The sequence below is a fragment of the Triturus cristatus genome, chromosome 11 (assembly GCF_964204655.1).
Source record: "Triturus cristatus chromosome 11, aTriCri1.1, whole genome shotgun sequence".
Taxonomy (NCBI): Eukaryota; Metazoa; Chordata; class Amphibia; order Caudata; family Salamandridae; genus Triturus; species Triturus cristatus.
The window spans coordinates 924,664,028-924,685,463 of NC_140594.1; the positions used below are offsets into that span (position 1 = coordinate 924,664,028).

Below are 21,436 nucleotides of genomic sequence, written 5' to 3' on the forward strand. Positions count from 1 at the left end.
ACCTGTTTACGTGCCTTGCGTATTTAGCTCTCTTTGGAAATGTTGTAGGCAAGAACTTATTATTTACACCGTTGAAGTTAATGGAGGGAGTAACTATGGGAGAAGTTGGTATACAATTTAATGTAGATCCTTGTGTGGAGAGAGAGTCAGCACTGTTTTGGGCTTATACTATAGGCATGTCTGACGGCAGGTGAGGTGACAGGCCAGGTTGAGCCCCTGCTTAGACTGTCTAAATTAATATAGAGCTTCTGTTCAGTTCAGGCAATTTCATTACCGATATCGCTGACGGCTTGTTTAAGCATCTGGTCAATTGTGGCAGACTAATGGGGTAGACTTTGGGGTAGGCTTTACTAAAGGAAATAAGACTGTGCCACAGTCAATACCCTTTTCTTTTGCCCTTAGTCCCGACAAATGGCCAAATGATTAAAGGGGAGGACTGAGGCAGCAGCGTCAAGCCTGCACCAACTGGAAGCCTGGGGCTGGGAGGAGACCAGTAATAACAATTGATAATAAAAAACAGTACCTCTCAGTAAATGATGACTCAATTTCCAGACAGTGGCTTTGCGGCTTTGACAGCTTCAGGGTCAGATTGAGGGCGTTGGGACATATTAACAGAGTCCTCAGAGAGTAGGCCCAGCCCAGAATGGCCACAGACAGGGCCAGACGGGCCCGCTCTTCGCCTGGCTGAGCTATGTAGTGCGCCTCCTGGCGCGGAAACACCCCTGGTGGCATCTTGCCTCGGTAGTTGCTTGGGCTGGTGGTCCGGTCTGCCCCCTTTCTGTGGTGAAGCAACAACTCCAGCACTGCGGGAGCCTGTCAGTGATATATAGCGTGCTTCCTGGTGTGGAAACACCCCTGGCGGCGTCTTACCTCTGTGGTTGCTGGGGCTCGTGGTCCGGTCCGGCCCCCTCCAGCGGTGAAGCAACAAATGTCCCCATAAGTGAATCAGATAGCTAAAAAATGCCCCACATTTGAAAAACATGGAAGTTTTGAATTTGTGACGACACACTATATAGGTGTTTCACAAGGTATGGGAGATTGCATGCATTTGCACTTGCTGCAGTTAATGTGTATGCTAATAATAGGGAAATCAACTGTAAAAACAGGCCAGCTAGACCACAAAATAGGCCTCAAACAGCTAAAAAATAGCCCATACGTTGATGTGACAGACCTTCCCTTCGGGCACTGACAGGTGGTACTATTGGCCAGTTTTAACCTGCCTGTTTTTGTACCCTCAACCTGACCATAGGAACCATTTAAAAACTATGCTAATTCATTATCGTACAGTTCAATGAATCAGATGACATCTTCTTCCCCATACATCCCATTCAAAGCAAGTGGAAGATCAATACCATTGCACTGGAAGATCGGTACAGTGGCACTGGTGTATTTCAAGGAGGGACTGAGAATAAAATGCACAACTAAAGAGAAAAATGGTTGCAAGGCCGGCTTTAGGAGAGTGTGACTGGTGCAGCCGTACCTAGTGTTGAGCTTGTGGGGTGCTGTGTTTAGAAATAACATGGGTTTAAAGCACCTGCTGAATAGTTCCATGTATTTGCAGCAGTTTTCAGGCTGCAATAAAAATATGAAGATGACTCTCGTGATTAATGTTCCTGCTGGAAAGTTATCAAAGTTTTGTCTAGTGGCACTTTTGACTCATAATGAGGTAGCGCCGAGGGTTAAAATGCATGTCGCAAATAAGGTGTACTCTGCAGATCACAGAACTTTATTTTATGTGAATAGCTCAGTGGGTTCCTTCTTTTATCAAAGAGATCCTAATATAGCAGTGATATTTGAACTGCTATATTAGAGAGCTCCATGCAAATTGCATGGAATAGCTTAGAATGTTATGTTTTTCCCCAGTCTATTTTTATCCTGAAGTTGTTACAATTGGTTAGTTTGTGTAGAAATATATTCCTATTATTAAAACCAACCCAAACCACTGTTGTACATTTTAAATTCAGAGATTGTGCATGTTGGACTTGGCCCTTTTTGCAGGGTCTTTCCCAAACTTTTTGCCTTCCCCCTCCTGGTTGCTGAACCAGTTTTTATTGGCTTTTAGGATTCTGCACCCTTTAACACTGCTAACCAGTGCCATAGTGCTTGTGCCATGCTCCGTTAAACATGGCAGAATTAGCTTACATCCAGTTGGAACATTTAATCTACTTGTAAGTCACTAGTAAAGTGGTACTGCATGTGCCCAGGACGTGATAATTAAATGCAACCAGTGGGTCTGTCGCAGTTATTGTTCCATTCACTTGAAGTACCCTTTTCAAACATGTATCAAGCCTGCCACTGCAGCCTGTTTGTGCAGTTTAAAACTGTCATTTTGACCAGGCAAAATTAACCTTTTGCCAGGCCCATACCTTTTTTTAAATTTGCATGTCACACCTAGGATAGGCACTGAGCACCCCAGATGGCAGGGTGCTGTGTGTTCAAAAGGTTTGGCATGTATGTTTAAGTTTTACATGTTCTGGTATTGAAAAACTCAAATACATTTTTCACTACTGCAAGGCCTGCCTCTCCCATAGATTAACATTGGGTTACCTTATTACATTTAATAAGATATAACCTTCAATTGGGAGCAGGTCCACAGATAGAGTCCGGTGCCCGAATTGTATTTTAAAGCCCCCTTTAATGATGAAGTCAGATTTTTAATCACAATTCTTAAAAATGCCACTTTTAGAAAGGTGGCATTTTCTTGTCTAAACCAAGTGGTGCCTGTAGCCTGATTCTGTGTCACATGACTAGGTGTAGCTGGCAGTTGGTCTTTGTGTATTGATCCCAGACAGTGAGACAAAGGGAGGATAGGTGTTGGCAGGATGGACGACTCTGACTTGATGAGAGGGAGGAGCTGTCACTTACCACACTTGCACATAACAAAAGCTCTGCCTGAGAACTCTCACAAATGGTAGGTGTGATGGTGCGTGACCATCCGATAGCGGCGGAGCCCAACCCAAAACGGCCGCCACCGAAACACCCGGAGATGAAGGCAGCGCTCTAGCGGACACAGGGGGCGGAGCGGAAATGCCCGCAAAAGCGGACGACAGCGAGGAGGAGTGGAGGCGCGAGAGTTGGAGAGCGGAGACGGGAGCCGGCGAAGAGTGGAGAGCGAGCCAGGGAGAGGACGAGGGAGAAGAGACCGTCGCCTGGAGTAGAGGGACCACCCAGAAATATCGACCTCTGTATCGGGAGGAAGCCGACAACGAAGGAGACAGCTCGAGGAGCACCGCGCTCGGGACCACTGATCTCCTGGACGCCAAGGAGACTGGGTCTCCCCTCGCCACGGCCCATGGGGGTCGTGGAAGCAGGCAAGTGACGGGCGTATGCTCTTCCATCCTACAGGGGCTTTGGACACGTGTGAGGGGCGCACCTAGATAGAGCACTAACTCCCTACACGATAGGCACAGCACAGATATCAGGGTTTGGTGACGGTGTGCACTTTCTCCCCCCTCTGTTGTTTACATCGTGGAAACCCTCCTAAGCATATCCTCTTGTTTTCATTCTTTTGGGTCCTCGAGTGCTGGTCGCTGGGCGGAGAACCCCTACCCAAGACGACGTCGTTAAGCAAGCAAGGAACTACAAATCCTTTCCCAGACCTTCAGACTGGCTATTGTGCTTCATATATAGCGTGTGTGACTTTAACAAACGCTGCCAATAAACGGAAGAGTTTCCCTTTCTAAAGTAGTCCACGTTAATCTGACAGGCGAAAAGGGGAGGGCGGGAACCCAGAACAGGGGAACCATCACAAAGTGGTGTCAGAAGTGGGATAGTAACAGTCTGGAAAAAGACAGAACCCTGAAATGGAGGGCATCATCACCCAGTTAGCTGAAGGACAGCGACATTTGCAGCTTGTCTTTGAGGAGCAAACAAAACAGGCACAAACAGAGAGAGAGGCTCTACAGGCTGCCCTAAAGGACCAAGCCGTCCTGTTAACAACAAACCAGCAGGTACAGGACACGGCTGTACTACGCCTTACGGATGCCATAGCCAGTGCCCGAGTACACCCCAACGTCCCAGGGTCACTACTCCAAAAATTCCAACAAGGGGATGACCCGGCCTACTTCTTCGTTAATTTTGAAAGGGTTGCATCCACAGCTGCCTGGCCACCCGAGCGATGGGGACAGTATATCGCTCCATTGTTATCCGGCGAGTTACAGGCCGCATACCAAGCTGCTAATCCAGCCGGCGTTACCGATTATGTTGATATAAAAAGGGCTATCCTGGAACGACTAGGTTGCGATCAGGAGTATTACAGGTCACGGTTTAGAAAAGAGAAATGGACTGTGAGGGACAACCCGAGGGCTCTATATTACCGTATCCGGGATCTAGGTAATAGATGGTTACACTTACAACCCACCACATCCTCCCCTGATGAAATCACTGAAAAAGTCTATCTGGAACAATATTTGGACGCTCTTCCCTATAATACCAGGGCCTGGATCCGACAACATCCTAATCTCTCGGTAGCTATTGCTGTTGACCTAGCTTGTGCCGGATGTATGACGTTACAACGCATGCTTTTACAACGCATGCTGTTACAACGAAAGTTTTACAACGCATGCGATGTTACAACGCATGCTTTTACAACGCAAGTCTTTACATCGACATACACTAGATGGCGTGCTGACATTAGAAATGTGTAATTTACTATTCTAACTCCAGTCCACGTTGCAGTAGGGAAGGTGTTTGGATAGTAAACTACACTATTTCTAATGTTAGCACGCCATCTAGTGCAAGTCGATGTAAAGACTTGCGTTGTAAAAGCATGCGTTGTAACATCGCATGCGTTGTAAAAGTTTCATTGTAATGGTAGTGCGGTGTAAAAGTTGCGTTGTAAAGGTTGTTCCCCAGCTTGTGCCTATCATCATTCTCCTGAGTTTAAAGCCCCTTCGATTAGGATTCAGTTAGGAGCCCCTAAAGCACCAAGCAAACCATCCCCGTCTTTCTCTGAGTCCCGAAGTCAATCATTTAGTAGGCCACAACCTAGAGCAATCCCTCCCGGTCCAACCCCACCTGGCCCACAATGTTTTCACTGCGCCGAGTGGGGACACATAGCGAGACATTGCCCCTCCCATCCTTCCCCTCCTGAGCCAATGGAGGTCGGGTATACTCGCGGTAGGATCATGGTGACAGGACAAACCCCCGACAGATATAGGAAGAGAATACACATAAACGGGAAACTGGTTCTAGCGTTTTTGGACACAGGGTGCCATCATACAGTGGTCGATAGGACACTTATACGGGACTCCCAACTTAGGGACGACGAAGCCATACAAGTGACTTGTGTTCATGGTGAAAAGAAACTGTACCCCCTTGCAGAAGTTCTGAGGGACATAGAGGGAGAGTCCATGCTGAGGAAAGTGGGGGTGGTATTGAATCTTCCAGAAGCAGTCCTATTGGGAACAGACCTTCCTAGATTCCATGAATACCTACAGGCCAGCTCCCCCTCCCCAACCCCGGTGTCGTGGTTAACCGATGCTCCATACCACAATGCAGAGATACACACCACGTCCCCTAGAATACCAAAAACCCGTAGAGAGAAAAGAGGAGAAAGAGCCCGGTATGTACAGACAACACAGGTGTTATCCCTACCTATTCTTTCCTCCTCAGAATCACCTCCTGGTTCCGGACCGAGTTTCCGAACAGCCCAGAGAGAGGATGCGACTCTTCAAAATGCCTGGGACCAGGTCCAAGAAGACCAGCCTGATAAGGTAGGCCCCTTCTTTTGGGTACATAAGGGGCTCCTGTACCGGGTCTCTAATGAACGGGGTAACCGAAAAGAGCAACTGCTGGTTCCACGTCCCTTTAGGGAGCAGGTGTTATGTCTAGCCCATGGCCAAGCGGGAGGGGGACACTATGGCAAAGAACACACCTTACGGTATATGTTACCTCGATTCTACTGGCCCGGGGTATATCAAGAGGTAGCCCGCTACTGTGCAGCCTGTCCTCGATGTCAATTAATCAATGCCCCTTCTATACCCAAAGCACCACTACAACCTCTCCCGATCATAGACGTACCGTTCAAAAGAGTAGGGATGGATTTGGTTGGCCCTCTGATTCCGTCAGCCCGAGGACATCAGTACATACTAGTCCTCGTGGATTATGCGACTCGATACCCAGAGGCTATACCTCTCTCATCCACCACAACCACAGCTGTTAGCCATGCCATGGTGTGGTTTTTTTCCCGGGTGGGGTTCCCTCTTGAGTTATTAACTGATCAAGGGACGCCTTTTATGTCTCGGTTAATGAAGCAGGTGTGCTCCATACTTAAGGTTAAACAAATACGCACATCAGTGTACCATCCCCAAACGGACGGACTGGTGGAGCGCTACAACCGGACTATTAAGACTATCCTGCGGAAGAGTGTAGATAGAGCCGGTAGGGACTGGGACCGCCAACTACCCTTAGTCCTATTTGCTATCAGGACACACAAACAAAGTTCGACCGGATTTTCTCCGTTCGAACTCCTGTTCGGACGACGCCCCATAACTCTTCTGGATATGGCAGTAAAACAGTGGACCGAGGAAGAAGATGAAGGGAAAACCCTACTTCAGTATTCCTCCTCCCTGAAAGAGACCTTGTCGACCCTGTGGGAAGAGGTACATACCAACCTTGAAAAAGCACAAGAGAGACAACAGAGACAGTATAACCGCCATGCCAAACTCAGAGAGTTTAAACCCGGGGATCGAGTACTTATCCTTCTACCAACGTCCGACAAAAAACTCCTCGCCACATGGCAAGGCCCCTATAAAATCCTACAAAAAGTGACTCCTGTCACGTACAGGATAGACGTACCCCATAAACGTGATATTGGTCAAATATATCACGTTAATCTTCTTAAAGAGTGGGAGGAACCCCATACTGACGCGTCAACCTCAGACGCCCCCGTCCACCACATATCCGTGGACAGACCGATAGAGGTGTCCTTTCCCCCCCAAAAACTGGAAAAAGAAGCTCCTATACAGCTAGGGCCCCAAGTCACAGAAACCCAAAGACAGCAGATCAAGGCCCCGTGTGCCAAATATTCCTCCGTCCTATCGCGGACTCCAGGGAGAACTACATTAGTCGAACATGATATAATCACAAAAACCTCCCAGCCGGTTAAGTTAAAGCCATATCGTATCCCGGAGGCCAGGAGGAAGGCAGTGAATCAGGAAGTGCAAGACATGCTGAAGGCCGACATAATTGAGCCCTCACATAGCGAGTGGTCTTCACCCATTGTACTTGTACCAAAGCCGGATGGCAGCATCCGCTTTTGCATAGACTTCCGCCGTGTGAACTCAGTTTCTCAATTCGACGCCTATCCCATGCCGAGAGTGGATGAGATAATCGAAAGATTAGGGGACGCCCGAGTGATGTCCACAATAGACCTAACAAAAGGTTATTGGCAGATCCCGTTGACCCCTACAGCCAGAGAAAAGACGGCTTTCGCAACACCCTCCGGCCTCTATCAATTTAAGGTACTCCCCTTTGGTCTCCACGGGGCCCCGCTACTTTTCAGCGCTTGATGGACACTATATTAGCACAGCACCGACACTTCGCTGTTGCTTACCTAGATGATATTGTGATATATAGCCCTGATTGGGATACTCATTTACGACATCTAGAGGCTATCCTAAAAACATTATACCAAGCCGGTCTTACCCTCAACCCACAGAGGGCAACCTTTGGCACCAACCACATAGAATACCTGGGGTATGACATACAGGACGGTTGTATTAGACCTCAAGTAAATAAAATAGAAGCCATCTCCAACATACCCCGACCATCCTGTAGAAAGAGTGTTCGTTCCTTCCTGGGGTTGGTGGGATATTACAGGAGGTTCATACCTCACTTTTCTGAAATCGCCAGTCCCCTCACGGACCTCTTGACAAAAGCTCACACAGGAAAACATCTCCCTTGGTTTGAGACCCAAGAAAAAAGTTTTCAACAGCTAAAAAGGGCCCTATGCACGGCCCCTGTCCTGGTCTGCCCAGACTTTAAGAAGACGTTTGTCCTCCAAACAGATGCCTCGGGAAGAGGCCTTGGGGCCGTCCTATCCCAACCAGATGAAGCGGGAGACTTACGACCCTTTTTGTACCTCAGCAGGAAATTATTCCCTCGGGAACTTAAGTACGCCACTATCGAAAAAGAGTGCCTCGCTCTCAAATGGGCTATGGAAGCCCTCCAGTACTACCTCTTGGGACGTTCTTTCCTCTTGCTGACCGACCACGCCCCTCTCACCAGGTTAGCACTCCATAAAGACTCAAACCCCAAAGTCTTACGTTGGTTTCTTTTATTACAGCCCTTCACCTTTGAGGCCATACACCTACCCGGGACACTCCAGACGAATGCGGACTACCTCTCCCGATATCCTGTCCTTGAATGGCCCGATCGTCCATTCCCAAGGGGAGGGCAGTGTGAAGGTGCGCGACCATCCGATAGCAGCGGAGCCCAACCCAAAATGGCCGCCACCGAAACACCCGGAGATGAAGGCAGCGCTCTAGCGGACACAGGGGGCGGAGCGGAAATGCCTGCAAAAGCGGATGGCAGTGAGGAGGAGTGGAGGCGCGAGAGTTGGAGAGCGGAGACGGGAGCCGGCGAAGAGTGGAGAGCGAGCCAGGGAGAGGACGAGGGAGAAGAGACCGTCGCCTGGAGTAGAGGGACCACCCAGAAATATCGACCTCTGTATCGGGAGGAAGCCGACAACGAAGGAGACAGCTCGAGGAGCACCGCGCTCGGGACCACTGATCTCCTGGACACCAAGGAGACTGGGTCTCCCCTCGTCACGGCCCATGGGGGTCGTGGAAGCAGGCAAGTGACGGGCGTATGCTCTTCCATCCTACAGGGGCTTTGGACACGTGTGAGGGGCGCACCTAGATAGAGCACTAATTCCCTACACGATAGGCACAGCACAGATATCAGGGTTTGGTGACGGTGTGCACTTCCCCCCCCCGTCTGTTGTTTACATCGTGGAAACCCTCCTAAGCATATCCTCTTGTTTTCTTTCTTTTGGGTCCTCGAGTGCTGGTCGCTGGGCGGAGAACCCCTACCCAAGACGACGTCGTTAAGCAAGCAAGGAACTACAAATCCCTTCCCAGACCTTCAGACTGGGTATTGTGCTTCATATATAGCGTGTGTGACTTTAACCCCTTGAGTGCCCATGACGAGATAGTCTCGTCATGGGCCGCGGTTGCGCTGTGCCCGTGACGAGACTATCTCGTCATGAACCCCGCCCGCTAATTCAACGCCCGGCACAGGGCGGGGAAAGGGCGGGGCACACAAGGGGTTAACAAACGCTGCCAATAAACGGAAGAGTTTCTCTTTCTAAAGTAGTCCGCGTTAATCTGACAGGCGAAAAGGGGAGGGCGGGAACCCAGAACAGGGGAACCATCACAGTAGGACACTGGTCTTTTGTGACCAAACACAACCTGGGGGCCAGGTCAGGGAGGCATGGGATTCCTTAAACCTCAGGGGGTGGAAACTCTAAAAGCTTCTCCTACTTCAAAGTAGGCACCAGGTATAAATATTGGACCCCAGACCTCAACTCTTCAGTGTACTCTTGGTCCTGAGGATTCTACAGAAGAAGGACTGCTGTACATGTTTTGCTGTCAGGACTGCCACTCTGCTGCTCTGCTGCCCTGCTTCCTGAGAAGGAAGACTGGACCTGCCTTCTTCATCCTATGCTGAAGTGACTCCTTGGGCCAGTCAGGTGACCTCCAGTTCTGAGCTACTGGGACATAACAAGCTTCAGAGGCTCCCTGCAACTTCCCAACTGCCTGCTGCCTGGACCTGCCTGAGCCCTGCTGGCCTATGCTGGAGTACGTTCCTGACCCTCAAGTTGTGCCCCTTAGGTGCTGGACCCTTGGTATGGCCTTAGTTGAGCTCCCTTGGAGTTTTGAGCTCTTCGCGAACATGAACGGGCCCATTTTCATCAAAATTTTGCCACCTGAGCCAACTACCAATGTGAAGTTCCAGTGAACCCGATTCTTCACGCTACAGTGACTGTCATCAATGCCCAGCAGCACAAGAGCGGCACTGTGCTATACAGGATCTACAGCTCACATGGACTTCCAACGTGAAGCTCCACCCGAGACTGTCCGTGATACCTGACAGGATCTTCATGCTACAGTGACAAGCATCTGCTACGTCTGTCCTGCTCTTCCCACTGCTTGGATGACCATGTGTGACACTCTCCCTTTGCCTCGCAGTCCCTTCCACCGCAAACAGAACTCTTTGGGCTGGACTGTGAAGGTATCTCTTTTAGCTTCACTAACGTGGTCCCTAAATCTGGCCCGCACTCCACTATGGTCAGCCTTAAATTGTGACTTTCGCTCAGTCTGGCAAATCAGATATCTATCAGTGCCACTTAGTGCATTTTGATGCTATTTCACCTAAATCTTTACAATTGCATATCTCTGGTTCTACTGATTGGATTTTTGCTATTTTGGTGTCAAATTATTACATCTTGCTCTATTTTTCTAAATTTGTGTGGGATTTTTCTTGTGTGGTGTTTTCACTTTATTACCAGTGGTGTAACACAGGCCCCCACAGCCCCACGGTGTGAGGGCACCCAAGCTCCAGGAGCCCTCTCAGCACAATACTCTGGCTGACGATCTCCTGATTAAGTCCGGAGGGGGCCCCTCCTCGTACCTTGAAGGAGGGCCCCCCTCAAGTTTAGTGACACCAGTGCTTATTACTGTTTGAAGTGCTGCATAAATACTTTACACATTGACTTTAAGCTATGACCTGAATGCTTTTGTATCAAATTTCCAGAGGGTTAAACACAGCTTAATTTGGGGTTCCATTTTACTTCACCCTAATAAAGATGTGCTGACTGCTTGAGAAGGGTTTCAGCCCCCCCAACCAGTGTTTCTCCAGACCTAACAGCGTTAAAATATACTGCTTATTAGCATAGATTACATATGATTCCTACATCTTGTAATCCTAAATATTTTATGTAACATTTCCAGTAGACTGATTTGTATCCGTATGGTACATTGTTTCTGTTTAATGTGTGTTTGATGTAATGTGCTCCATACACTTCCTAAACTCCTATGAGTAGCACCATAAAACAAATTAAACGCATCTGAGAGAGGGGCTATGGAGAGATGAGAGGCACTGTTGGTGGGTGGCAGAGAGGGAATACGTGGAAGAGGAGGCCATTAGGGGGTGCAAAAAAAAGATTTTGCAGCGGACACCACCAGCCCTTTTGTACGGAAACACATGACAAGTGCGAATTGGGCACATGTATGTTTTTATTTTTCAGAAAATCCATTCCTTTTAATTTAAACATCTCGTTGCTGCCTCTTAATGTGTGCCATGAGTCATACAACATGAACACGAGTCTTGAAATGCCTCCAACAAACATCAATATTTTAGAATGCAATTAACAAGAACATGGAACAGTTTTTGCTGCCGTGAAACACAAGCTGGTAGAACAAACCTCAGTTTGATGAATGAGGAGACTCACTTGCCTGATGTATATTGCGAAAGCTGTATTATTTATAGAATAATCCAAACAAAAAACTATCAATGTTGAAAACTACTTTTTCTTGTAATTTGTTTCACCAACTTTATTTAGTTTGTGGCAAAGGAGTTACAATTCTTTATAAAATGATTAAATGCTAAATGAAGTCACGTTGTGCACGACCCTCAATGTCAATTAAACACATATTATCATTATTTCTATTTTTTTAATTGTTATTAGAACATTGGAATGTTGGCAGCTCCATTGAAAACAATGGAGCGCTCCGGGCTTATAATGGCTGGTATAAGCCCGGAGCGCCAACATTCCAATGTGTCTTTGTTCACAGCTCTGGCTGTGAACAAAGACTTCAGGGAGCCGGAGGGGATTTGAATCCCCTCGCGCTCCCTGAAGGCTTCGTTTTGTTAGAACATTCTGCCCTCTAGTGGCAGAATGTTCTAATAGCCTTATAGCCCTTCGTAGCAGGGCTATACCGGCTTTTAAAGTCCCGCTGCTGTTGTTAAAGTCCCTCGCCTTCGGCTCGGGCCTTTAACGTTGCAGCGGGCCTTTAACAGCCGGTATAGCCCGCTACGGCGGGCTATAAGGCTATATTATTATTATTGTTTTAGTTATTTTATCATGGTTGTGCTCGCATTGACCAATTTCTGACAAATGTGTCGTTATTTTTATAAATAATGTAAAATTTGATATGTATCTGCTTTCTTAGTAGTGTGACAGATCAGAGAGGACCTGAAGTAAAAAAACACATGAGCCCAAATATTTAATAGAATGATTACAGGCTAATTGATTTTCAATGAGCATGTAGAAGCAATATTGACAATAGACAGAACATCGAATAAGAAATATTGGTGGATATTCACAAGGACTGGCGATACCTAACGCAAACGCCAATTAGCAGCAGCTTTTTTATCGTCGCCTAACCCTGAAAACTATTGCCATGCCAGCGGCGTATTAACAAGTCCTCGCTACATGGCGATAGTATCAGGGAACGGCGGTGAAAACTGCTGCTAACATCAGCGCAAAGGCAAAACTATCGATGGGCTCATTAGCGGCAAGAAAACTCATGTTAGTCAGCCCAACGTGAGTTTTTTTTGCCTCTACTGCAAAAATAGCCTATCAGTCAACATCCAATAGAAAATAGGCATAAAAACCATAGAAATGCAGACTGGAGCAGCCTGGGCCAAGTACAGCACACATCAACAATCCCTGCAAGCCACCCAACATCCAGGATGACCAGGATGAGAGCCAGGGTGCCTCGCTGGACGTGCGTCTGGAGCCTGGATGCCTCACTGGACCTGTGTCTGGAGTGGGATGCAGAGGAGCTGTGGAGTTGATGAGCCGTGGCGGTAGTCATTGAGGTGCGACGATCACCCGTACCTGGTGGTGAAGTCTGGCAGGTCGCATGGAGACACGTTGCTGACCTGTGTGAGAAGGCCGCCTTATGCACCTTAGAGCTGTTAATAGTAGAGGCGCTCCTGCGCCACAATGTAGGGAGGTCTGCATCGTATACTACGACCCACCACTACACCGGGGTGCACGGAGGGGATTACAATAGCGGGTGCCGCCTCTCTGCATCACAGGCTGGATGATGTTGGGCTGGCCTGACACTGTCAAGAGTGAGGCCACTGAGCTGTGCTGAACATGTGTAGTGGGAGTGCTACAACTTCACGCCTAAGGGGGCCCTGCTGCCTCAACTGCATCGGGAGGTTCACCAGCAGACTTGGTGGTGACTGCTGCACTCAGGCTTGTGAAATCCCACCTGGCTGAGGCTCCTGCCGGCTAAGTCACAGATTTGGAGAGAGTGCAGCGGATTGCACCACGGTGTCAATTTCCAGGTAAGGAGAAGGTAGGACGCGTAGTGCAGGATGCCTGGGGGTCAAGTCGCCCATGCCTAGCACGCGGAGATGACGCACCCCCAGTGGTGGCTCATCCACTATGGTGGAAAAGCGTCGCCCCACTGCTTTCAAGCAGTGCAGAAGAGGAACAATCATCACATGATGATAACTTACTGATGTAACCGTGCTATGTTTCCTTTGCGGGTGGGAGGGTGGGTAGGACTGCTCAAAGCACGGGGCAAGGCATGGGCAGATTGGCATGCCCACTCAAGTGCGCAATGACTGTTTGGTCGGCCCACTCAGGCCACCCAAAGCTGTCATGCGCACTTCCCTGTTTGTAATGCAGGCTGCATTACAGTGTGCATGGAGAACATGCCCACCCCTCCAGCCCTGGCTGCATGCCTTGTCCTGTTGCCAATTACCAATCCCACTGCTGCATCACAGCTCAGGGGAGGGAGCCTGGCTGCCTACTTCCTGTTCCTGGAAGCAGATGCAGGAGAGCAGGCGCAATGAAGACACGGGACCCGGCTTTGAGGTAAGTCTTCCCTTAATAAAATATTTACACCACCCGCTCACACACAAATCCCCACGTCCATGCCCCATCCAGTGTTCTTTCCAGTGTTTAACACCTCACAGCTGTCCAGCCCCACCTAGCACTTCTCAATGGCGGCCGACCACTCGTGTGCCAAAGGCACATACGTGGTTGCGACGCATGCCATAACATCGCATTCAATTCCAATGCATAATAATACTAGGCACATTGCTACAGTAGAGTAGGTGTTGCATAGTGGAGACATTAATATCACTATTCCCACTTCAGTGAGTGCAACCCAAAACTAACCTTTGCACCCCAAACCCAACCGTGAACCCTGGAATTCCTTTTTGAGCCCCCATAAGACACCCAAAAATCAAATTTGACCCAAATGCACACCCCTGACTGTGTGGAATGAACATTCCCAAATACCCATGCAGTCATGCTCATTCATCCACTATAATTTTATATAAGCACATCATTCCATTGAAAAACACATGTATCTTTGGAATTGTCCTACATCATGTCGGCCCTCATTTATGGGGATTGGAGTTGGGCAGAGGTGTTTTACTCTTTCTGGTGTGCTGCAAAGTGCACCATCAGAAAGAGGTAAAACCAAGGAGAAATAAATGTATTTCTACTCGTCACGCCTCACCTCAGCAGCCATTGGGTGTTGCCACTTCCCCAAGTTTACATGCTCTCTTAAATCTGGGGAACTGTTAAAATCCATGGGTGTTGCATGGGAAAACCCACCGCAAAGTCCATGGAACACCTTCCAAGTGCAGAGGAAGGCAACGCAGCGATTTGCACTGCCTTGCCTTACTCCATATGCATGAGGTCATTCAAAACAACGCATAGTGGCTTTGCATGGGCTCAAAGATATGATTTTGGGATGTGTTCTGCCAGACCGTCAAACAAAGTGACGCTCTGGGGGCGCAAGGGGCTTGTAAATGTAAATGCTAAATCTTGTTACAAAACAGTAATATTTTACCATAAACTGACAGGGAAAGTGGCCTCCAGACGAAACCTTCCCCTTTGTGAATAGTGAAAAACTTTGGACTTCTGTCTTACCTTTAAAAAAGTTCGTAAACGTTTTCATTTTTTGAAACAAAACTGGCTGGATTTTTTTTAAAGACTGCTCTTTCTAAAAGCAATCCCAGATATGGTGATTTGCTAGCTACAGCAGGCCACTATGCCTGTGATTGTAGCCAATCGTAGTGGGTTGCAATTTGCAACTTACCTCATTAGTATTTATGAGGTAGATCGAATTGCAGTCCCCTACAATTCTGTACTTTGTGAACCGACCAACTAGTATATAGGTGGATTTGCAAAAAATAAATGCAGTCAATAAAAGTTGTTGCGCACTTTACCACCACTTTTACCGAACCCATTTTAGTACATGAGGCCTGAAGTGACTTCAGAACCCAGTGAAGGTGGTGATCTTTGAAAGTGTGGGGCATTATACCTGTTGCAGATTGCAGAGAGTGAGTTAAGGGAAAAAACTCAACTGTCTCATGGACGTTTTGGAGGGTTGTCCCCAACCAAGAAAAATTTGAAAAAAAGGAATATGGCGCTTTATTTGCACATTTTCAGAAAAATCTGCGAAAAAGCAATCGGCATTCATGAAGTATTCTAATGCATTCATGGTTTGACAAACCACCCAAAGATAATTACGGGACACTGTGTCACTTTAGTGCACATCTCAACATTATTTATTTATTTTACGGGATTTATATAGCGCAAACTTGACCCGAATCGGGTATCAGAGCGCTTACACAGCACCAATTGCATTACATGAGGACACATTCATTTTGTTAGGCATGGGAATATTAAGTGATTTTCCCAAAATTACAGGATGTTCAGCGTCATTGCCGAGATTCGAACCCAGATTCGAGGTCACGCCCTAGCCGTTAGGCCAACTCCTCTCCCCATTAGTGTAATTTGGATGTTTTAATGTGAATTTTATTTTAACAAATATTGTTCATTTTAAATATATTTGGAACAAATTAATTTTGAAAATAAAATATTTAATTTTTTATTGAAAATATTTATGTCAATTTCATCATTTGAGAAAATGCAATTGATATCATTTAAGCATATTATATATGTTTTGGTTTTCCTTTTGAAATGTTGAATATTTTATTTTTATTTTTAAGAAGTTTTTATAAAAATAGTTTTTTTAAATGTTAATAGTATAATATTTTCATAAATATTATTTTATTAATTTGTTAAATTGTAATATGCATAAAAGTTAATGTATTTATAGAAAATTATATTCATATTTGTATTTTATATGTAATATCATTTAAAAATAAACTGTTTAGATTGTTAATTGAAAAACATGATGTACATATTTGTTATAAAATAGGTAATTGGTAACATAATTTATACATTTTTATATGTCTTTTTACTGAATATGTTTTACACATTTATATATATATAGTATTCGATATTTTACGATTTTAATATTTTGTTTATGTATATATTTATTTTTATTTGGCATTTAAATGTTGCCATATTATTAAATATAATGCATAATATATTGCATTGTGTATATAATAAAAAATTATTTAATAGGTTAATTTGTAATGTTTAATATGTAAACATTGTTTGTTTGGTAACAGTGTGCTATAAGTAATGTTTTGTTTATTTTGATAGAAAACATTTATTATGTTTGACTATGGGGTATGTAAAGTGGGTGTAACCCTTTTGATGTTCACCACCTTCTCCAATATAGTTTTGATTGGAGTAGGAATAGTAAATGTAACTTCAAAGCAAAGAGAGAAACCCCTCACAATGCAATGGACAGCGGTTAAATCAACCACGAATTGCCAAAGGGTTCCCCTTACAACACCTGAAAAACACATTCTTGCATCCAGGCTCACACACTCAGCAAAATTTACTACCACAGGACATTATGAAAGCACGTATACTAAATATGGTCAGATCGTTTAATAAATGCACAATTCATAAAGATGAAAAACAAAATACCATCCACAATACATCACATGTGCATAACAATGAACAGCTATACATATAAATAGAGACAATAGATCCAGGAATTATTAAAAACCAAAAGGGAGGCAAATTAACACCAATCAATTATTAAGAATAGGTAACACTCCTAATGAGTGAGTCATTGGATATCGTTGACTATGTTCAATGACATATTATACTTTTCCAACACTGTGGGTCATGTTCATAAAATCTGTAGACACATTGCGGTGGATTTAGTCGAAATATACCACCTTTTTAGGACCAATTTTTTAATCTGCTCCTTCCAAACGAATATCTTTTAGACCAAAAAACGATCACACATAGACTTAGAGGTAGGCAGGACCACAATATCTCAACTTCATGAAAGAAATATTCTTTTTATACCTCAAAACAGTCTCCGGATATGAAGTGTTCATAGTTACGCATCACATTTAGAGCTGTCGGGCCTTGAAGACTGTTCCCATCATAGATATATTAAAAGGTCGTCTTCAACCATAAAAGAGGAACCATAAAGGAGGACAAAAATATATTTTCCTTGGCGATGTATATATCCACACCAAATGGCAGTTCAGCAGGGTCTCTCAATTCCTTCACACTAGGAATTTGTAAAAGCTGGTGTCTCGAAGTGTTGAATCCATCCCTATGAGCAGTGAAAGTCATTCTTCAAGTTCCTATAGTTCTAAATGTGATTTGTATCTATGAACACTTGGTTTAATTTTATAGTATTATTTAGATTATCATTGAATTTTTTTTATCTATTTTTATCAAAACTGTTTACATGCTTTACATTATTTAATTATTTTTTACTTTTTTTTAACTTTTAAAACATTTTTACCAACAGTCCCATTGTTTTCTATGGGAAGCTAGCCTTTTTTTTAGTTTGATTTAGCAACCATTTTTTTTTACTGCTACCTTTAATTGTGTAGCCTGTTTGTCTCGTTTTTAGTCTATTTTCCTGACTGTAAGGCGCTGGACGGTGCTGAATTTTGTCTGGAGAGGAAAGACCTTTTTTACGTTTTTGGGGGGGTTTTGAGGGTGGTGTTATCTAGGTCACTTTATATGTGGTGGATATAATATTGTTTTTTGGGTTTTGAGAGATTAAGACCCTGTAGGGCCCTCTTTGTTTCCTCTCCACAATGGTTTTCACGGAGTAGGAACCGCCAAGAAAACCGTGGTGGAGAGAAAACTTGTAATATGCTGGGCAGGACCCTGGTGCTCTTGCCAAGCATATTACAGCCTCAAGACCAATGTACCACCATGAGGGATCTCTGATCCTTAACGGTTAAGGCGGTGCAACAGCGGTCCGTCCACCCAACTTGTAATAGGGTGGTTAGATCGCTGATGAGGTGGTGGCTGGACTTCCACCACCGTGCCCCAGCGAGACTGGCTGTCCTTGGACCGCCAAACTCATACTCAGACCCTTACTCTGCACTCAGCAAGAGAGCTGTCAAATGCTCCTAATTGCTTGGAGTGGAGTTTTCTTCTGTTTCCCTGCCTGCTGTCATTTGGGCAGGGAAACAGATCAAAGAATTGCTCCGGCACACAGGAAGATGCATTACAAGTAGATCCTTGCATGCAGGAGCAATGCCGGCTACTGCAGAAGGTGCAGAGCTGGCTGGGACCGCGGGTACCTTGAGCCCCACACAGTCCCCAATGATACACACTGGGTACCCGCACAGTCCCCCTCCCCATTGCAGGAAAGGGAAAAACAGAGGACATAAAAATGAGCAGCAAAGGTAAAACAGCAGAAGAAGGCATAAAAAATAGCTGTAAGGTTAAATGGAGAGCAGAAAATGAGCAGAAAAGGCAAAACAAAGGGATGAAAAACTAGCAGAAAAAGTCAAAACAAAAGGCAGAAAAACGAGCAGAGAAGGCAGTCAGTCAGTCAAAGTACTTTTATTTCGATAAATAAATATCATAAAAAGACATAGGAACAATACAATGCAAATTCATAAAAAGACATTATTTCATTAAACAACTCAATCATTTAAAATATTAAAAAAAGAGATCAGTCAGATAAAACCATCTATTTACATCCATCAAAAAATTACATTTATATACATGAATCCCCCAAGAAACAAGATCCAGCTGACAGTGTTAGTAAAATCACCATTCTAGGTTGGTATTTGTCTAATTATTGGGTGACTTGCTTTTCTTAATCCTAATAGCCCCCACCAGGAAACTAGCTACATGATACATAATCCTGGGGGTTTGTAAAAGCTGTAAAAAAAGGATAGCAAGCTTGACTTGAATAAACCCAGCCTCCCTTAAAATAGGAAGCAAATATTTCTTTCTTGGGGCAGTGTAAAAGTCACAGAACATCAAGAAATGTGTAGTATCCTGAATCGAAAAATTATCACATTTACACGGACTGGCGTTTTCTGTGATACACCAGGTTGGGAAGTGTCCAAGTATTAGGTGAATCATGTTAAACCTGAAACGAGTTAAAAGGAACCGGTGAAAAGGAAGATTTACTATGGTTAAATAAGGTTCGGTACCTATGTGGGTACTCAAAATGATGCTACCCCGAACCAAAGGTTTCTCCAGTTCAACTCTTTCTCTTTCTGAGCTTAATAACTCGCCCATCATCCTCTTAATAAGACCAATGTCTTTCGCAGTGATCAGTTCCGGGGCGGAAAAAAGTTCCACTCTCCCTAATTTAACAAAACAATTTTTAATGTAAACTAGCCACGGTATTTTTATGGCTCTATCCAACTGCAAACAGTCTTTTAAAATGATGTGGTTGAGGGGAATTTCTTGATTCAGCCATATTTTTAACCAGGCCACGACCGGAGCTACTCTAATCAGGTCTGAAATGTAACCCATTCCCAGTTCTGTATGGACAATATATGTGGGAGAAGACTGCGGTACAGAGAGTATCGATCTCAAAAAATTATTTTCAGTAATCTGTATACTGTCAGAATTGCAATTGCCCCATATAGCACTTCCATATGTGGCAACAGCAAGACATTTTGCCTTATAGATTTTGAGTAGCGACGCTATTCGCCTAGCACCTAGTTTTTTACCAAATCCCTGAAGGGCTGAAGATGATCTAGCTAGGGCAATATTTCTAGTTTTTATCTGGGGGCCCCAAGTGCCTCTTTCATCAAATGTAATCCCCAGGTAAGGAAAAGTAGCTACCTTACACAGCTCTTGCTTCCCACAAACAAATGTCTTTGAGATCTTACTCTTTTTATTCTTTCCCATTATCATGATTTGGGACTTTTTAGCATTAATCTTTAAGTCCAATGATCCCATAAAATTCTCAAATGCGTCCAATAATCTTTGTAGACCCACCCCAGTGCGTGAGAGCAGGACAGCGTCATCGGCATAAAAGAGAACTGGAATACCAAGATCTCCTACGCGTGGGATGTCTAGGGTTGCATCTTTGAGAATAGGGTCCAGGGCGTTTATATAAATGGTAAATAATAGCGGCGCCAGAATGCACCCCTGCCGCACGCCCCTATCCGACTTAAAGTGACTTGTACAGCGCCCTTCTGAGGTTACTCTGATCGAGGTTGTTAAATCAGTATGTAGGTCTGCTAATAGATTAACAAGGGCCCTATCTAGACCAATGTCTAGCAAAATTTCCCATAGTTTAGAGCGATTTACCAGGTCAAACGCTGACGAGAGGTCCATGAACGCCAGGTACATAGAACCCTCTTTAGCCCTTGTATATTTTTCAACTAGTAAATGCAAATTAAGCCCTTGGTCTATTGTGCTTCTTTTTGGTCTAAAACCATACTGGGCATTTGACAGTACCCCTTTCTCTGTAAGCCACTCATTCAATTTTGTTAAGATAACTCGTCCCAATATTTTCACTGAGGTATCAATCAGGGAAATAGGTCTGTAACAGGAAGGATCTTGTCTATTACCCTTTTTAAAGACAGGAATAATGATGGATTTTTTCCAGGAATCTGGGATTCTTGCATTAGAGAGAGCATTAAAAACATTACATAAAATTTTTGCCCAAAATTTCGGCTCACTTTTATAGACATCCCCAGGCACCCCGTCAGGTCCTGGGGCTTTATTTTTTTGAGTTAGATCTATCGCCCTTTCAACGTCTACTATATCAAAGGTGACAGCAGTGTCACCAGTAGAGGGTGCCCCTACGTCAGTTTCCTGGATCCCATCATTTGCAGCCACACTCATTGTTGCTGAATATATCTGGCTAAAATATTTGATCCAGTCTTCATCTGGGATATTTGCCTCCAAGGGGCTATTGGAATCATCACAGAAAAATGGCTGATTTATTATTTTCCAGAATAAGCTGCTATTTTTTAAAGTTTCTGGTTCGAGGAGTTGAATCAGCGCATTTTCTTTCAAGACCCTCTTTCTTTCTAAGATGGTTTTTTTATACACAGACCTTGCACTGATTATATCAGCGCGAATCGTAGGGGTCGCTTTAAGTGCCTTTAATAAGACTCCATGTGCTTTCGTGCATTCCTTGTCAAACCATCTTTTTCCCATCACGGGCTTCTGACTCGATTTGTTCTGAAGACCCTGGTTCAATTCCTTACAGATGTTTTCAAAAGCCATTAGACTATCTGTCGGTTGTGTACTACTCTCTAAACATATTGTGACTTCTTCTTCTACTTTGGA

At 44.9% G+C, this 21,436-nt stretch overlaps 1 protein-coding gene across 3 annotated transcripts in view; it reads left to right on the forward strand.

The window, feature by feature from the left end:
* Positions 1-21,436, forward strand: part of P2RY12 (purinergic receptor P2Y12) — a 497,887-nt gene that overhangs the window by 236,797 nt on the left and 239,654 nt on the right. Inside the window, exon 3 of one of the 3 annotated variants that reach the window (XM_085634886.1) lies at positions 5,614-5,714. The exons of the other annotated variants lie outside the window; for them this stretch is intronic. The gene's annotated coding sequence lies outside the window, so the exon portion shown is untranslated. The remainder of the gene's footprint in view (positions 1-5,613; positions 5,715-21,436) is intronic. 3 annotated transcript variants of the gene reach the window in all.